At 42.6% G+C, this 19,579-nt stretch overlaps 1 pseudogene; it reads left to right on the forward strand.

Moving 5' to 3' along the window:
• Positions 1–307: 307 nt before the first annotated feature.
• LOC136510612 (uncharacterized) lies at positions 308–18,916 on the forward strand (annotated as a pseudogene).
• The last annotated feature ends 663 nt before the right edge of the window (positions 18,917–19,579 follow it).

Here is a 19,579-nt window from a genome sequence, read left to right on the forward strand (position 1 = left end):
ACAACGGGATGGAGATGCCGGTGTACGGTGGTGGGATGCGGTAGACGACAGTAGCCCAGCCATGGAGTTGATCGGGTGTTCCTCCGGTTTGGTTCCATCTTCTAGCTCCCCCAGTATCCTCTTTCAGTGGATCCAGGCACCACTCAACGCAGATCACGGAATCCATATCAATCTCGAGCAGGTACCTCTATCCGCGCCTCCGTGGTCGGCCTGGTAGGGAGCGCGGCGCCCTGGCCGTGGTCAAGCCGATAGGGAGCGCGGCCGCCTAGCACTGTCGACGGCGGTCAGGAGCACCACGGCTTGCCCGATGCTGTGGAGCCGAAGGTCGTTCCCAGCTGGGACCAGCCGCCGTCCACGTCCGCTCTTCCTCCTCACGCTGCCGATCTCCTACCCGGGCCTCGCCAACTACTGCGTTCCTCACCTCGCCGACAGCATCATCTCCGACGATTTCAACTACGTCATCAACCTGCTGGCCATGCGGAGGATGAGCGGGCGCTGGGGCCACTCGTCAGGCTCTTCTTAGCTTGCGGCTGGGACTGACCCCACCTCACCGGCCCCGACGATGGTTCCTCATCCTACTCCAGGGACCACTCTAAGGGCCACGACGACCTGCTCCTGATCTGATGGCTCTTCGATCTAGTAGCTGCATCTACGATTTGGTGAGTAGCTGTTGCCTTTTAGGTGCTCGATGATATGCCCTGCTATTGTTGGATGGACCGATTTGCTTATATTGCCTTCCTTCTTTTGGCCCAGCTGTACCGAATGTGCAGCACAGACGCAGGGACAGCACTAGCGTGCATCATGCTTGGGCTTTCAATTTCTTTTTATTTTTTGCCAGTGTTTCTTTGCTTTTTGTTTATGCCCCCTTGTGAACTTCTCCAGGCACTATGAGGATGTTACTAGCAATTTCTTTTGCTGTGGAATAGGCAGAGCTTTGCATCTCAGATCTCAAGAACCCTGTTGATACTTGCTAATTCCTATTGAGTCTCTTTTTTTTATGCTTCTTAAGCCATAGTTGCTATGCCATGTTTTGATTCGATTTGGTCGCAGCATTGTAGTAACATGGGGTTGCCGTAGATGAAGAGCTAGCAATGCAAGCAAGCATGGTTTTCTATGCAATATTGATGCATCCATTTAGAGACAAATTGTTTGTGTCCTTGCATACATAAATTTCTATGCATAGCAATTATGATTTGACAATCTGACTAAATAAAATATTTTTTTAGATGGTCAGTGCAGGTTTCAAAAAAACTAGATAAATAATGATTCTCGCAGTTTGTTTTCATGTACATTGATTTTTCTGTGTAAGCAAGAAATCATCTGGATTTGTATACTTTGTTGGAGCACATTTTATATATTGTTGGAACACAATTTTATACATTTTTGGAGCACATTAATATTTAATGTTGGAACACACATTTCTATACATTGTGTTAACATTTTATACATTGTTTGAGCACAAATTTATACATTGTTGGAGCCTTCATCTATCACTGTTGTAGTGAATTTATGTTTTTTAAGAAGGTTCAGCATTTCGGACCGTGATGGCTTCTAATATACACCTTATGCAGAGACTTGCCGTCATTCTAGAATCTTTTGGCGACTATGGATTCTTACCTGCTGGTCGTGATCACATTACCCCCTATCCTTCAGGTGTTGTTGTTCTTCTCTTGTATAGTTTGATGCTCTGGATTAAAGAGAATTTGGCTCTGTTCATTCTTTGTCACCATGTATAAGTTCCTTGTATATTTTGAAGCCAGCTAATTGACAATGATATGTTAAACCCAAATTGCGGTCACAGTTCATGTAACAAGATGTTCCTATGCCCACAACATTTATTGTTTCTTTATCGAACTTTAAATTTTACCACGACTACATAAGACATATCAGATAATTCTGTGCACTCTATAATCATGACATACATTTCCTCTTCGTCTGCGTGATATGCAAACAAAATGCACTTATAGTGGCTGCCGCATGGACATTACCACATGGGTACTTAAACTTTCAGTTTGATTGTTTCAGCATTCTTCTAGAGAAAAACTGTCATAGCTTTTGGCTGCTCTATTAATAATAGTCTAATGTGTTACGCTCCATTAAAGGTATCTATTTTTCATCTTCACTGGTAGTTGAAATTTTAACAAATAGTTTCCATGTCTTGTAGCCTGTAGCCTGTAGGTAAAGTATGTATATGCCAATTTGAATAGTTCATTTCATAATCAATCACAGATCTCTGGATCATAGAAAGCCTTCTGTTAGCCACATCTTACCTGTTGGTAGAGCTACTACATTCTGATGCTCTGGTTCGCTAAACTAACGTGATACCAATTACCAAACGCTAATGGTCATGTGATTAAGCATTTAAGGAGTACTGTTATATTTGTCATCTTTCTTAGATCCGTATGATTTCGTTGCATTATTCATTTATGAATCGAAACTCTTTCTGTGTTTTCTTCAAATTTTGGAGTTTTTTTCCAGTCAGTTTATCTCAGGCTACATTCCAAGACAAGTAGCTGTACACTGTATTTCATTAAATGGAATTGTCTCCTTTGAATTGTGCTGGTCCTTATTGCAGATTTTTAGCTCGTCGAGGCATATGCTCTATTGATATTGCTTGATCTTACGGATATATTGTGGTGAGCTCCGTTTGCCAAACTTTCATTTCACTAGGCTTGCTTTTCCTATGCAGGGATGCCTTTATATATGGCTCCAGAACTAGTGAGGGAACAGCCGTATAACCACGCAGCAGATTTATGGTCCCTTGGTGTCATCTTGTATGTACATCTTCGCTTTTCTATCTAGACCTAGTTACTTTTGCAATCTTCTCATACCGGTACATTCTAGATGCTATTGTATCACATTCCTTTTGTGCAGTTGTAGTCTTAATATACTGCTGGCCTTTGGCACATGGTTCAACTTGGTGCCATCTACTCTACTTTGTGTTTGATAATCTATCTATCAAGCTAAATTTATTGTTTGGTTGTCCACGTATGCACTGTTTGTTGCACAGCCCCCTTTTTATACAAATTCGGTCTATGCACTTATCCGGCACATTGTCAAGGTTAACAGGTTTAGTTATCTTATTTGTTATCCTTGACTTTGTTAGTTGTCGGAACTGATTTATATGATTTCATCAACTTGCTAGGATTCTGTAAAATATCCAGATAATATGAGCGCAAGCTTTAAGAGCTTCCTGAAGGGTTTACTCAACAAGGTCATAAACTCATAACTGGCGTTGCCCCCTCAAATCCATCTACTGAGTTCATCTGTGCCTTTTCTTTTCTAATGTTGTGTGGTATGTAATAGGTGCCTCAGAGTAGATTAACCTGGCCAGCATTGTTGGAGCACCCATTTGTCAAAGCTGATTCAGTGGGGCCGGCAGCTATAAGTATCATTAGTTACGCGCTCAAGTAAATTATGGAATCCTAGTCTTTGAAGATATCAGTGCCTTGAATACCACATAAATTGCTCAGGAGTCTCGACCTGCACCTTTTGAAGCTAGAGGGTCTGAAGGTACTAGGAAAGCAGAAGAAACACAACCATCAAGGAACCAACCTTCCCCAGCTGCCCCCCAAAGTAGGCAATTTAGATAGTAAACTTATATCCTTTTTCTTAGGGATTTTCCCATAAATTCTATATCTTGAACTGTTTTTAATGTTTGTCAGGTAGAGCTGCTACTACCAATAGGGATAATGATTACGATAAACCCAGAGGTAACAGAAAAATGGATGGCCCTATGCAGGCAACTCAGGACCATCATGGTTCACCTACTGGTGCTGTTCCTGAAAGCTGCTTTCCCTCAGGCAAGTTAATATCCAAATTCTGACTTCTGGTAGTATATTTGGGCAGTGGCGTTGATCATAACAGTCAGGTTTCTTCCCTAAAAGTACACAGTAGGTGATCTTTCTGAATACCTCATTGCAGAGTGTACTGCTTTGCATATACTGGGAAAAGCCTCACAAACAGTAGAAGGTGCAGACAACATTGTTGAAGATACTGAAGCACTGTCGACCATTCTCAGGCCTATCAAAATTTGTCTTGCTAATGCTCCTAGTCCACCCAGGTAGATTCGTTGCTTTTCCAGTCCTAGCGAACTGTTCAGATCAGATGCTCTCATCTTCTGAAAAGTGAAAACATGAAGGATTTCGTTGTTTGGTCTTCATCTTTGTGTTTATTCTATTTGCCAAGCCACATATTTGGAGTTTGTTTTATTTTACTATTGTTTGATTCTATCAGTAAGTTACATGTTTGGAGTTTGTTCTATGTTTCTATTGTTTAATTGCTTTTTTTAACAACACTTGTAGAAACGGAGCAGAGCAGTAAAGCCATCTGGGAGCACAACTGATCCGCCGCCTCCCTTCCCCCCGCTGCGCGCATCGCTCTCTCACGCTTGCTCTAGATACGCCCGCGGGTGGCCGAGGTTGCCACCGCGCGCCGCTGCTTTGCGCCGTGCCGTCGCCTTGGTTGGCCGCACTCACCCCCGGGCCGTCACTGTGGGTGCCTGCTCGCTGCTGCGTGCCGCACGGGCCACAGCCCCTGCCGTGGTCATGTGGCTCGGTAGATTACATTTGCTCCTATAGTGCACTAGGTAGTAGCAGCTTCTGGAAGGTTCCAAGGTGGATTAGTTGCCTTGGGATGCTCCTCTTGTCGTTGTTGTCATCCGTAGTTATTGGATGCGTGTTGTAGATTCACCTAAGAAGAGTGGATCCTAATTCACTTTTTGTAAACCCTCCCGTTAGGGGAAGTACTTGTGTTTTAGTTTTACTATTTTCGCCTATAATGTAATGCTATCCAATGTTGTACTTCAAATCTAAGTGCGTTAGTTGCTTGAACCCAACTCCATCAAATACTTCTTTCCACTAGAATAAGCACCATGTAATGACAACCAACCTCTATGTTCGTTTACAGTATTGAGACCAACCTTTAGTACTAATACGATGAGAAAACATATTAGTCATATGAGGTTTCCTAAACTAAGCAAATCACCCGCAGCGAAGCGCGGGCAGCAATGGCTAGTATAGATGAAAGCTTCGAATTTCATTCTTATAGTCTGAACTCTGAACTGGCTTATGGTCTGAACTCTGAACCGTATGCAAGATGGACCTATTATGAACGAAAACTAGAATATGTATACAGACATTTGGACGTTTGAAAACTTATTATGCTGTGACATTAACTGCACGGCATATATACGTGGTTTCTGCTTCTTGTTCTTTTTTTTTACTTTTTAACTGGTTTTCTTAGAGTGAATATTAGTTGTAGTTTCCAGCATTCCCTTTTGTGAACTAGGATTTTGTAAAGGATGGAACACATGTACGTTTTTTTTAAGACATGGCTAGAAAATTTATCTTTACAAGAACAATATCGATGTCTTTACAACATAGCCAGACATTACTATTGTGCAAGTTCTTTCTGGTCCGTCACCAAACCTATCTTGAATGAGGTCTCCTGACGAGATCCTAATATATGGGTATGTTAAGTCTCGGGATCGATGGTTCCCGACCGAAAAGACCCCCGACCGACCCTTTCAGGATCGCCCGAGGGCACGGGGGCTATACCCATTGGGTACGCTCGCGCGCACCCTCAGACCAAGAAACCCGGCCGAGCCTGAGCACGCCGCGGCCTCTGCCCAAGGCTTGGGGGTTCGCCCGAGCCTCAGGCTCCCGATCGATAGGAAACCTGAGCCCGATTCTTTGCTCCTGCCCGGCCTACGACGCTAGCCATGGTCCGGGCATATGAAGACACGGTAGGGGGCTCCCCGACGGTGCACTTTGGGCACAGCGCTGCCAGCCGCTCCCCCGACAAGGTCACGCGCGAGGCGTGACACAAGAAGACAAGCTCTCCATGGCCTCTAGGGGCTTGGGGGCTTCCGGCCCACGCGTTAGCCCCTCGAGCCGACCTGTCTCGCCACCAAGAAGACTCTAGAAGGTGCGCCTGGGGGAGGCCAGTCCAAGCCGACACAGCCTGATACTCAGTGTGTTAGAACAGGCCAGCCGGACAATACCCAAGGCTTCTTCGGCACAATGATACCGCCACGATCCACAGAGTGCCGCTGCAAGACCCTCCTGGACTCCAGAGCATGTAGACCTTAGGCTCAACCCCCAAACCACCATATACCCGACCTCTCTCAATATATTAGGGATAAGGTCGGATCCTAGAGGGGGAGGACGTTCCCAGACAGATCATTCCATTCCTCATCGATCCGCTCCTGCTCAGCACCGAGAGCAGAGCAACCCAGAGAGGGGCACCGAGAGCTCCTCCACCGCACCCATCATCTTCCTCCTCTCTGACGAGGGGAAGGCTCCACCGACGGTGAGGCAACCTCAGGATTAGCACTGAGCTAACCCCCTACCAAATATCTCTTTACCTCCTGTACACTCTGTTGTAACCCCCAATTTTTAGTGCTCTTGAGTATAAGGATCATCAGTTGCTAGACGTAGGGCATCGATCGGCCTGAACTAGGATAAACTGTTGCGTCCTCTCTGTTATTCTTGTGTTCTTGAGTCCACCCGAGCCACCGGAGACACGTACTCTGACACCGAATCGAACAACAATGCTTGCCGCGGTTCCGACCCCGCGACACCTCATATGTCCTAAATTAGTAACGTGGAACAATTTGTTGCCCCGCATTGCTAATATATAGTTGACACATGAGCAAGATGAGTTTTATTTGAATTTACATCCAAATGGACAATTCTCAGTAGTCACAGTACCAAGCTTTAATGCTTCGTTACATATTGATATTCCCAAACATTAACAAACTCATTTGAAAAGTTAGTCCTATTCAAAATAAAAATTTCCCTGCAGTACTATGATTTGAGTAGTTATATTGACAAAGGATAACCTAGTAGAGCACAATTTATAAGGTAGTAAAACTTGTTGCTTCTGTCAAGATAATTAAGAATTTGTTCTTTGTCTGCCGGTTTGCTAGCTCAATTTGGTCTTTTATTCAAGTTGTGATAGGACTTTTAAAACCCCGCAATATAGGTCATATGTTTAGTCGCTGGCTAAGTGGTGTCAATAAGGATGTGAAGCTTTTACTTCTGTTAGGAGGAGCTACGACTTGTTGGTCTATTTGGCTCAGCAGAAATGATATTGTTCTTGAAAAGAAAAAATATGTTTCTCCTATGCAGGTTATCTACTTGGTTATCTACAGGCTACGTACTTGGGCTATTTTGTAGAAGCCAGATTTGCAGGATACAGTTAAGTGGTGTCACAACACTTGACGCAGGTGGCCACCAAGTGATGTAGACGTGGCCGGATCTTTCAATAGGTACGATAACTTCGATTGGTGGAGAACTTGATGTTCATGATCTAGGCTTCAAACCAACACTGATTCATACCACCGCAACCGTTACACCGATGCTCCGTTAGTTATCAACCACGCACAACGCGATTGACCTCGCCGAGAAGGCTTTTCTTCAAGAAAATCGAGAACACAAGCAAGAAAGGGATGAACGCAATCTGAAATTACAAGTAAATATGAAGCTTGAATATGATAAGGAGTTCAAGTCTTTATTTGAAAGGACTAGTCGCCACAGACGATCAAGATCAAGAATAAGGGCCCTGGTTCACAGCAAAAGATCTTGGCGATACAAGTGCACCAAACAATATCTGTTTCACGAGGAAAACAAGAACACAACAAAACCGGAACCCTAATGTGAGTGACGCCGGCTAATTATGAGTCTTAGGCATCATCCACCCTGGACACGATACACGGCCCAATGGACGTCATAACACCCTGGCAGATTCTAGACACTGACTTTTTTTACGATTCCTGTTGACTTAGGATGCATTTTGACATAAAACCAAAGTCATTGGTTAGATTATCAAATTATCTTTTTCATGAATATGTGTATTCTCAAAAACGGAGTCCGTATGTGATCTGGGTGTTGACTTTACCCAGGGCTGCTCCTGGAATTCGAGATGGGCTCCAACTCGAGTTGGACTAGGCCGTCGCCATGGTGTTGATGAGTTGGATGCCCACGCTGGTCCTTCTCCTCTCCTTGGCTTTGTACTTGATGGAGTGATGCTCTCGTCATCAAGGATTTATTTATCCTAGACATATGGGTAATGGTCTAGTTTATAAATTGATAGTCATTAGATTGTGCCAAGTTTCAGCTCTTTTGTTGGTTATGTGTCTCGTGTTAGGCAGAGACCGGAAGTTGTTTTCTAAGGCTTCATATCAGCTCAATGTATTTATTTTGAGGTTTTAATAAAAGCTTCCTTTATTAAAAAAATGTGCAGTTACGAATTTTGGTGTGAAAATAAACAAACATTGCAATTAATGTTTCCGTTACGGTGATGCTTAAAAAATTAATTACAAAGTTTTTCTAAACCAATGTCAATCACCCCACATATGGTAGATATGGCAAAACATCTATCTTTCAACCTCCCAAAGACATATAACATCTATTTTCCGGTCGAAACATTTATTTACTAAATTTGGAGCTGGCCTCCAAACCAACCAGGCGTAAAGTAGAGTTTCTCCGTAATACAGTTGGTGTTCTCTGGAGATTTTTCTTCGGAGCTGAAGCTGTCTCAAACATGTTCTAAGCCAAGTTTTTTTTTATTCTTGTCAAAAATTTCGGAGCCTGCCAAATAGAAGAATTTAAAAAAATGGACCGATATCACTTGTGCTAACTAGTAAGGAAACCAAATTTAAATGAAATTTGAGTAACTTTCAATAAAGTTTGGCCCAAATGGCCAGACATGTCTATGGACATGGAGAGGGTGTGCACGGCGATGACTTGGAACATGTAGGCAACGAGGAGCGTGACGGTGCGACAGTGGCAACAGGGAGCGGCGACAGGCGGTGAGGAGGTGCGACGGTGCAGGAACAGACATTGAGGAGCTACATTGGCATGACCGCAGGCGTTGGGGAGGGGAGGCGAGGAGTGGACTTCCATAGAACGAGCGGTTGTGGCGGACAGCCACAACGACGCTAGAGGAGGCAGTATCTTGGGTCATCAGCCCTCAAGGTATATATATACCTTGGGTGTCATTGGCATTCAAGAAAATATACATCCTTAGCAGTGTTATATTTCCTTGGGTGTCATCGGCACTCAACAAAACATATATTCTTATGGGGTGTCACATTTCCTTGACCCTCAAGGTATATATATACCTTGGGTGTTATTGGCAATCAAGAAACATACATCCTTGAAGGGTGTTACATTTCCTTGGCTGTCATCGGCACTCAAGAAAATATATATCCTTGAGGGGTCACATTTCCTTGACGTTGTTCAAAATGTGACCTCATCTTTGTTTCCTTGGCGGTTAAACCCTCCAAGGAAATCAATTGTGGTGGTCGGCCCTCAAGGTAATTTGAATTTCCCTTACTCTCTACCCTTGGCGGCCATCCTTGAGGGTTGGCACTCAAGAATAATTTCCTTGGCGGTTTTGGTGCTTTCCAGAGGGTTTTCGGCCGTCAAGGATATTCTGTTTTGTGGTAGTAGGGAATGCAGCCGGCGGTGCTGGTGAGGGCACGAGCACGAGGAGCAGACACTAGATAGCATTTTTTTTTTTTTTGATAATTCACTAGGTAGCATTTGTGAAGTGAAGAGTTCCATAGCAGTTTGACAATTTATACCTGGAGTAGAGCTCGTGGGATGTTGCTGGATTATAGAGTGGGCTTGAAATTTAAGTTGGGCCAAAATATTTGGACCGGTTTGATTCCATTTCGATCTAGACTGAAATGGGTGAATTTTGCTGAAATTCTGTCCGCATCCCACTGAACCTTTGCTCTAACTCTAAGCCACTCTTAAGCTCTACCTAGTCCAAGTTTTTGACACGTCCACAGGTTTGCTGACTTTTATAATGGCGCATGTGTGTGCGAGATTTGGTGAAATTATAAATTATTGACGAGTCGTGCACCAAACCTCATCGGCCACGGCCACGTTTCTTGCTACAAGGTCACACTACTGCAGCCGGCTGCTGGCGTAGCTGCTAAGCAGTACACACTCTATTTTAAATTATAAGTCATTCTAAAAATTTTAGAGAGTCAAAATATTTCAAGTTTGACTAAAATTATAAAGAGAATTACAAATATTTGTAAAATCAAATAGGTATACTATAAAATATAGTTAATAAAAAATCTAATGATACTTAGTTGGCATAAAAAATGTTATTATCTTATTATATAAATTTGGTCAAACTTGATAGGTTTTTACTCTCAAGATTTCAAAAATGACTTATAATTTGAAACGTAGAGAGTAGTTGCTAGAATTGTAGTCTGCCGCACCCACCTCACAGCGACCATGACAAACGCGACAGCACAGCACATCGAGTAGCTGAATTCAACACGCGTGGCACACCAGGCAACTCATCGATTTGCAAAGCAATTCCGTCGTCGTGATGCTCAAGCTCATGTCGCCTTCCTTTTCTCCTGCAACTAAAAAAGAATAAAACATAGACACTTTTTGTGCGACTTTCCAACGTGGGCCCATGGTTCTACCTGCTGTGATCCCGCACCCCTATACCCGTCCCTTGCATCGCCCGTGCGATTTGCCCGTACGGATCAGAAAGAAAATCAATCACGCAACATCGGAAAGAAAATCAATCAAGCACACGAGCCAGTCACGCGCAGTTCCTCACCCGGCTCCCCCGTCGTCACCCTCACCTCCTGCCACGGTCTCGCGTCGTCCTCGCCGTCGAGGGCGGTCCTCACCGTCGCGCGGCCTACGTCCTCGCCGTCGCACGGCCGCCGTCATCCTCATCCGCCTCCTCGTCGTCGCCCTCACCCGCCATGGTCTCGCGCCGTCCTCGCCGTGCGGGCGGTCTTCGCCGTCGAGCGGCCGCCGTCGTTCTCCCTCCACGCTACCTTCCCCTACACAGCGCGGCTTGCGGTGGTTGTAGAGCCCAACGAAGACGGGGAGCAGGTTCACCGAGATCCACCACCTCCATTCTTCCTCTCTCTCACACACACCGCCGTCCACCTAGCCACCGATCCACCTCTGCATGTCCGACGGTTGCATCACCAGCCAAAAACCACACACAATAATTTTTAATATTGAATGGATCATAATTGTTGCTTGTTATTTTTTTAGAACTCAAATCCTTCAAATACCACTGTCCAATGTTAATGTTTATTAATTTATTGCTCAGTATTTTGAATCTTTTTTTGGCAGCCTGCATTGATCTTAGAAATCATATTCTTCATGGATTCACCATAGATGCAACCATATGGTTTGGTAGGATATGGTCTTGGAAATGCAACCATATAAGATTTCAACTGTAATTTCACCATCTATGTATGTATTCTTGCTAATTAATTAATTTGGCATCATTAGACTTCTGGTCTGAACTTTCCTAACTCAGTGTGCAAAATAAAGCAAATCTCTCTCCATCTTCATCTAAATAATGTGTTTTAGATTAGAAGATGTCTGCCAGGTTGCCTCATACTGTATTAGGAAGTTCTCTTAGATAAAACTTGTGAGTTAGTTTCAGAAGATGTCTGGCTGGATGCTTCATGAATTTGTTTGATGCTACACAATAATATTTTGGTTCCTGACAAGAAAAATACTACCTCATAGGAGATGGAATCGCTTAGTGCTGATCAAACCAGAATTCAGTATCAGTGAGCACATATTCTAGATTAAGAATTTATTGACATAGCGATTCCTCATCAATGATGGCAAATGTGGCCTTGAGAAGAGATTCCCTCCATATATTGACATAGCTGCCAGTCTCATTTACCATCTTGAATGGATTGATCTTAGCAAATTTTCTCCTTGACTCTTAGTCCTCTGATTCATCATTGGTCTATCCGTCTTTGCCATACCATCATTCATGGGCATTCCTTATCTCTCACAACTAAAGAGGCTAAAGATTGGACACCAGAATCGTGAGACATACGTTGGGTCGTCGGTCTGCCGCGCGCCCCCTGCGATCCCGCTCTGCACAGGCAGGTGGAACCTCCTCCATGGCCCCTTTGATCCCCGCTCCTGCGCCGTACGTTGATCGCCGTCTTCTCTATGGCATGCGATCCGTGGCTCCAGCAACCTCCCTTGCTCTCCAGCAACCGCCCTCGCGAGACCTCACCCTCTCCCTCGCGCCGCCATATGTTTCAAATTTTTATGCCAACATGACAGCGTAATAGCTTCTTTGCTTCACGTGACGTGTTATTAGCTTGTTCAAATTATTTATGCGTCCTGTATTCACATGTTCAATGCCATTCAATCGAACCAATCTGAGGTCAATCCTATGTGCTAACGCGTAAATCAATTAGCTTCCTTTTTTGTTAGTGTGTTTTCTGGCCCAAATCTTAATCTCAGATTAATTATATGTGAATTTTTCTTGCAGGCTAGCCTCCACATTAGTTAGCTTGCAGTGGGATAGAGGAACATGAGTTGTGCCTCCACATCATGTTGTGCTTAAATTTATATGCTTCTTGATCTTGCATGTCATAGCTAACATGTGGTGCATGCATCTGTTTGGCGCAGTGATTTCTCAGGGGATAAATGCAGGAGACGTGAAGAAGCTGTAGGATGCAAGGATTTACACTTGCAATGGCCTAATGATGCATAATGACAAGGTTCTGAACTATGCATCCTAATACCCAAATCTTTGTTCTGTCTGTCTGAATTCTTGTTGCACAGCACTTAAATTGATATCTTGTTTGTGGGACTTGCATGCTTGCTTTCATTTGTTCAATGTTCTGAACATATGGCTATTGTTCTAATTTACGATCGTCTTGCAAAACCATACAGGAATTGAAGGTTTATCTGGAGCAAAAGTTGATCAGATCTAAGAGGAAGTTGAAGAACATCTGGTCTATCCTTTAAGTTGGGTTCTGCTTACTAAACCTCCATGCAATCAGTTCTGTATGATACTGTCATCTTGAAATTCTCTTTTTGTTTGTTTGTCACAGAACCAGGGTTTCATGACAGGAACTGATCCCCTTCTTAAGGTAAGAAAAATTGCATCTAAGATACTAATCGGTGTATGGTTTACCAGTTTGGTATGCCTGATTAGTGATAACCAATGCTTGACTCCTTGTAGTATGTATAACTGACAAGGTTGATTAGTTATTGTTCTAGTTGAGCACTTTTAATTACTTCTCATATGTGTTGTCCTTTAAGGTTGTTTGATTTATTTTGCCTTATTTGAAGTGGAAGTCTGTTGTTCGGATTACAACTGGGAGCCAAGCACTTTATGAGCTGCTTGGTGGTAATATATTGGAAATGTGTTGTGTGATCAGTCATGCCATCATATTAGTCTAATAGACTGGAAAGAATTTGCCATTGTATACAACACAAAATCATGCATAAACCTCTTACATGAAAGAAATGTCTTAAGTATTTACTGAGAATAGTCAATTAGTCACAGTGAATGTTGACTTCTGATGTGCTTTTGTAACTATATATATTTCTGAGTTCAATTCTAGCTTTTTAGATTGAAATATATGTCATCTGGTTGTCTTGCAGGTCATGGAAGACCCAGTTGTTGGCTTGGGGGATCAAGTGAGGATGATGGAGAAATTGCACTCTCTCCATATATATAGGTTAATAATGAACTATGTGGTTGTTTTCCAGTATGGTTCTGCTCTGGTGAGGACCATGGCCATATGTTTCAAATTTTTATGCCAACATGAAGAAAACTATAAGTTGTCTTCCGTTTCGATTTCCCTTGATTTCTCTCTTCCGCTTCGATTTCCCTTGATTTCTCCATGCTTTTACTCCATCTTGCTGAATGAAATCGAATCCCTCACTTCAGCATCTCATTTGTGTAGCCCAACTGGTATTCCTGCATTTTAGTTCCTTTTTTGTGAACTAAGTAGTTCTGAGTAGTGGTTGATTATAGTAATCCTTTTCCATATCAACTATATGATCGATTTTACTAAACTGTAGTAGTCTATTGAATTGGTAAAATAGGTAATCACAAATGCACAGTGCTTTGCCTTTTCATTAATAAGTACTTAACGATTGGTCTCTCTTCATCTATACAGGGATACGTTTTCCCTTAGTTGATCTGGTGGCTTATGGTTTAGTTACTGCACTTTTTATACAAGAAAATAGAAAGGACTTGCTCCGAGGATTGGATGACCTGTATATTTAATAAATTAATATTTCTTAATGCATTTGCTATTTAGGCTGTAGTTCAGTAAAAACAACTGAATTTTGTTCTGTACAGTCAGTGTGAGTTATTCTCATTTCAAGTGGCTTGAGCATACTGTTAGAACTATTTTGGAGCTCCTAAGTCTTGATCAATCTCTGTTCCTATACATTTGTCACCAACAGCATGCGTGTTTGCAGACTGTAGGTGTAATCTGATATTTTTGGGTTATAAAATGAAGATAACTTATGAGCCTAGCTGAATTTATCACATATGACTGCGATGGCGACGTCATCCTCAGCCGTTAAGTGCCTCAATCTACACATCCTTCAGGTCTGCTACCTGCTTCCTTTTGCATCTCTCTCAAAGCTTTTTTGAGGATTAATCAGAGTTCTTAATACTTTGCAAAACAACAATTTTGTGGAGTCCATATAAATTTACAGAGTAATTTGCATCTAAACATTTGAAATATGATTGACAGTTTCATCTAACCATATGAGATATGCTTTCAGCTGGTTGTGTAGTTACTTCTGCACTTAGCCTGGTGCAGCATGAATGATATGGTAACTTATTTTTTTGTCTGTGTCATTTCGGGATAATTTGCACCATGAGTATCTGGGATTGCCTTCGACTTAAATAGGTTCCAAGCTGATACTGAATAATCTTATTTCCTTTACTCTCCCCCTTTGAATGTGCGAGCTTCTTCCAAATGTGTGATCACCATAAACCATGTTTATTGTTGCAGCATGAGAATCCCCAGTGATTACATGCGCAATCAGTCTGAGTTTGGCCCTAAAATGCTGGGCATAAGAGGGATTTTGGCTTTTCACTTCGCTCAAAGATCAAGCGCACCTGAAGGCAGTCAAAGGAAGCAAAAAAAAATATGAAATTGATGCCAGCCTTCCCTCCCTGTTATCATCCAGTATCTTGTGAAATTAGTCGTAGTAGGTGCACAATCAGAATCTGTTTTTTCGGTAACTTATTTTATCATGCAGTGCATGTGACTTGAAACTGTGATAGCCTTGTATTGCTTGCTGCCTTCTGGCACCTATAGTAATGAACTGATCAACAAAGTACCTATAGACTCTGAAGCTTTGCATGGGATAAATACATATGGACTCTATAAAGCTTTGAGTTAAAATGCTTATTTTGCGAGATTTTGTGCAACTTAAGATTAGAGCGTTGGCCTTATTTCACAATACAGAATCCTTGACGAGTTGAGCGTTCTTGTAGTGAAATTTGATTTTCGTGATCAAACCTCTTGTTGACAGAGGATTTATGGATAGAATAGAATAAATTGAAGTACAAAGGAAATAAGAATCGTTGATGATGGAGAGGGCAAAAAAAAGTATTTTTTCAAGACAAAAAATAAGAATGATATTGTTTCCCGTCGCTTGCAATAATAATAATACTTATGATTTAAATATTTCTATATATTGCTGACGATGAATCTTACCACAGATACTCAAGTGAATACCTTATTCTATAATGGAATAGACCTAAAACCACGCATATTTATATAGTGAGTATAACATACTTTGTTTAAGGTTTTGTGAGAGACTTTTCAACACATGTAGTATTACCCATATGACAGGTACTAATATTTATATGGATGGTATATTCGTGAATTATTTGCGCACGAAAGAAATAGATATCGGAGATTTCTTCTTACTGATATAAAACATTATCTTAGCCGCATAAGGTCTATACAGTAGAGTTTGTGAGCCTTCGACGCCGTGCTCTCCGTGACGATTAATTTCATGAACTTTGCCTTTTGGATTAAATGTCACTTTAACGTCGGTATTTAATTTTACAGTGTTGTTATCTTATCGTGCGATATGTGCTTTTTAGTACAAAAATTTAGTTGTCCCGTAGCAACGCACGGGCACGAACCTACACGGAGATGTTGTATATACACTTGTGTGACGACATAATGAAAATTGAACATGTGTTATATTATTGTTATAAAAATGACACTTTGAGTGTTTTGTTCATAACATTTCGTTTTGTAACCATTCATAACTATTACACGTGTATGTTCTCAAAACCATGAGTTTTGTCGACTTTTCCCACTTTTCTCATTTGCCAATGTGGGATCAACCGAATTAGCACCTGCATAATTACAAACATAAATTACTTGAATAAAACCAACGAAGCAAGTGGTGTTGGTTCCGCGCATTCAGGAGGATAGCTCCTTTGTATTTCTCTTTGTTGCACTAGGGTCATTAGTGTGTGAGCACGAAAAAATGGATATCGGAGATTTCTTCCTGCCAATATAAAATATTATCTTAGCCGCATCACGAAAAGGTCTATAAAGTAGAGTTTGTGAGCCTCTGACGCCGCGCACTCCGTGACTGTGTTAAAGTTATAAACTTTGCTTTTTAAATTAAATATCACTTTAATGTTGGTATTTAATTTTTACAGTATTGTTATCTTATCGTGCGATCCGTATGTTTTTAGTATAAAATATTAGCTATCTAGTAGCAACATACGGACAAGCTACCTAGTTTTTTGAAAAGAGAGGATTAACCTCAGCTTCAGTCTGTTCGTTTGGCTGTGACTTGTCGTAAACGATCGTAAATTTCCAGCCGGAACAGTATTTTTCTCTCACATAAATCAGCCAGCAGTACTTCTTCACGAACCAGCAACGATACGAACCTGCCAACCGAACAGGCTTGAAAGCAATTGTAGCGGTACATACCGGGGATACCAGTTTGAAAAACAGTCTTACAAACGCCACAAACACAGCCAGCCTATATTAAGAACTAGATTTCAGAGATATCCGACAACAGTATAGGTCTAGGCTTAAAACTCTTGAGCTAGATTAGAGCGAGGCTAATAATATAGGCGGCTGCTGGCTGTATGATTTTTTTAAAACAAATTTAGTTTACTCATATAGTAGTTAGCTCATCACTATTAATACATGGTACAGATGTCGCTCCCACAAACTTTCTTAGTTCTTGTGCCTAAATTAGCTGTAAGCTTACAGCTCGCTTCTGTTAGAAACGATAGGCAATATAAACGACGAAGAACAGTAGATCAAACACAGGGGATATAAGATTTTAACGTGGAAAACCCTTCCAAGGAAAAGGAAAAAAACCACGGGCACCAGCCAACAAATCTTCACTATATCGGGTAAGGTTACAAACGTCGAGGATTTACAACTTTTCTTATCCCAAGACGACCGTTTACAGGAGGTATATATAGAGATGAAAAAACCCTTTTATCTTGTACATAACTGAATTTGGATAATAACTCAACAGCTTCTACTATCTCTCCTCTCTTTTCTTTTTCACCTTAGCATTTAACCCGCTTACATCCTGCTATTATACTTTATAGAAGTCTTACGTGAGAAATGCGCTCCTGATCTTTCATGTCGCCTTCCTTTGACCAAGAAGTTCAAGTCTTCAACGTATCCTAGCTTTTGCAGCTATAAGTAGTCGTGCGATAGCCCGACATCTGAAAGCAGCGACGAGCTGACCGGCGATCGAGCTCGCCATGGACGGTTGCAGCTGGCCGCCATCTCAGGCTTGAGGCGGCGCGAGAGGTGTCTTTAGTGGGGACATGCCAGGTACGAACGGTACGGTCGGCTGGCGTCCATCGAGACCGATCCGCCCAGCTCGATAGCTACTGCCACCTCGTTATGATCACAGGAATATATAATCCGTCAATCTTAATCTCAGTTTGCGGTTGTGGTTGTGCTTGTGCAGTAACAGCAGCTGCGACGACTCTGATCATCTGCACCGCCAGAGGGAAGAGCAAGACGTGGTGGTCAGCTCGCAACTTCAGCTGCAGCGGGAACAGGCAATAATCAAATTGAACCGTTACAAGTTGTTGAGAATTTGAGATCGACTCCTGTACTAATCTATATCGTTCTTGCATCCATGGTTGTTTGGCGCAGATCTACATGCTGATGGACATGGAGCAAGAGCATGAGCTGCACCTGCACCACGCCGTGCCACCGCAGAGCCCTAGCCAGCAGCAGCGGTCGTCACCGTCGTCGTCGTCGCCATTCCGGACTTTTGCCGTAAGCTCCGATGAGACCTCGTCGCTCGTGCTCTCGGCATCGAGTGCCACCACAACCTTTTGCCAACAACCGGCCCAGCAGGCCTCATCCCTGGACACACCATTTTCGCCACTCCCCTACAGCTACCTTGAGACGATCCCGAACCTGAACCTGGAAGAAATCATGAGCCAAGCACGGCACAAGGACGGCGATGCCGATTCCGGCACCAGTGCGTTCAGTCAGTACGTCCGGCACCTCCGCCCCAAGAAGAAGGTAAAGCCGGGCGCCTGCGGGCAGAGGGCAATCAAGACGGCCATGTCGGTCATGGCGAAAATGCACAGCGCTAAGCTTTCCCAGTGGCAGAGGCAGCAGAGCTCCAGGACAGAGATGACCGCGGCAGCGCCGTCCGACGAGAGCAACAACATCCAGCTTCAGCACCTCCTGTCGGAGCGCAAGCGCCGTGAGATCAACAACAGCTTCAATGCTCTCAGGAATGCGCTGCCCCATTCCTCCAAGGTATACATTGCACATACATATTCTTCAAAACTTATCTCATTCTTCAATTGGTTAGCACTTAGATGTTTTAATCATACATACGTGTTTCTTTCCCATGGCAGCGAGATAAAACATCCATACTGATGAGAGCAAGGGACTACATAAACTCTCTCAAATCAAGGGTGTCTGAGCTGGAGGAGAAGGGGATGGCACTAGAATCGCAGCTATGGATCGACTACGGCGATGAACAAGGACGTTAATGGATCCCCTGAAAAGATCGAAGTTGGTATCAGTAGAGCAGTAGCAGATCGAAACAACGCAGGACCATTGCCTGAAGATAGTGGTAAGCTCAAGATGTGATGCCCATGAAAGAGACAATTTTCGTCGACTGAAAATATTGTGCTAACTAAAAACTACCATTGGCGTCTATGACTTGAGCAACCATCAGCCACTCGTAATTTTTTTCGGAAAGTCAATATCTGAAATTTCGTCTGATATTTTGTCGATGCTTCAATGCAGCAGATGTGACAACAATTTCATATTTTCATGAAGGAATGTATGATATAGACTGTCAAAGGCATTCAGAGATAGAGACAATCTAAGCTTCTCTGCAATATCTAGAAAGCGTTTCCCAAAGAATAAGATGTACAAAAGCATGTCGTTTGTATGTTCGTTTCAGCTTATTTTGGCCATAAGCAGTATAAGCTACCAAACATGCCCAATGAATGAAACATCGAACATATAGACATTCAGGGAACTTGGGTTCAACCTTAATTCCACCCTGAGCTCATTACAACGTGTAAAATATAGACATTCAAGAACTTGAGGTCTTGGAGTAATGAAGATGATGATTTTTGACATCCTAATTGTATACCAGCTTCTTGTGACTTTACTGGCAACAGAGGTGAACCGGGGTTACCGGAATCCTGCTTCCTGTTTAATGTTCGAAGCTTGGTACTCCTTTTAAGGTTATGCTCAGGGGCTACCCAATTTTTTATTTTTTAGCTTTTTTCTGAAAAAATT

The sequence above is a fragment of the Miscanthus floridulus genome, chromosome 16 (genome assembly GCF_019320115.1).
Source record: "Miscanthus floridulus cultivar M001 chromosome 16, ASM1932011v1, whole genome shotgun sequence".
Classification (NCBI taxonomy): domain Eukaryota; kingdom Viridiplantae; phylum Streptophyta; class Magnoliopsida; order Poales; family Poaceae; genus Miscanthus; species Miscanthus floridulus.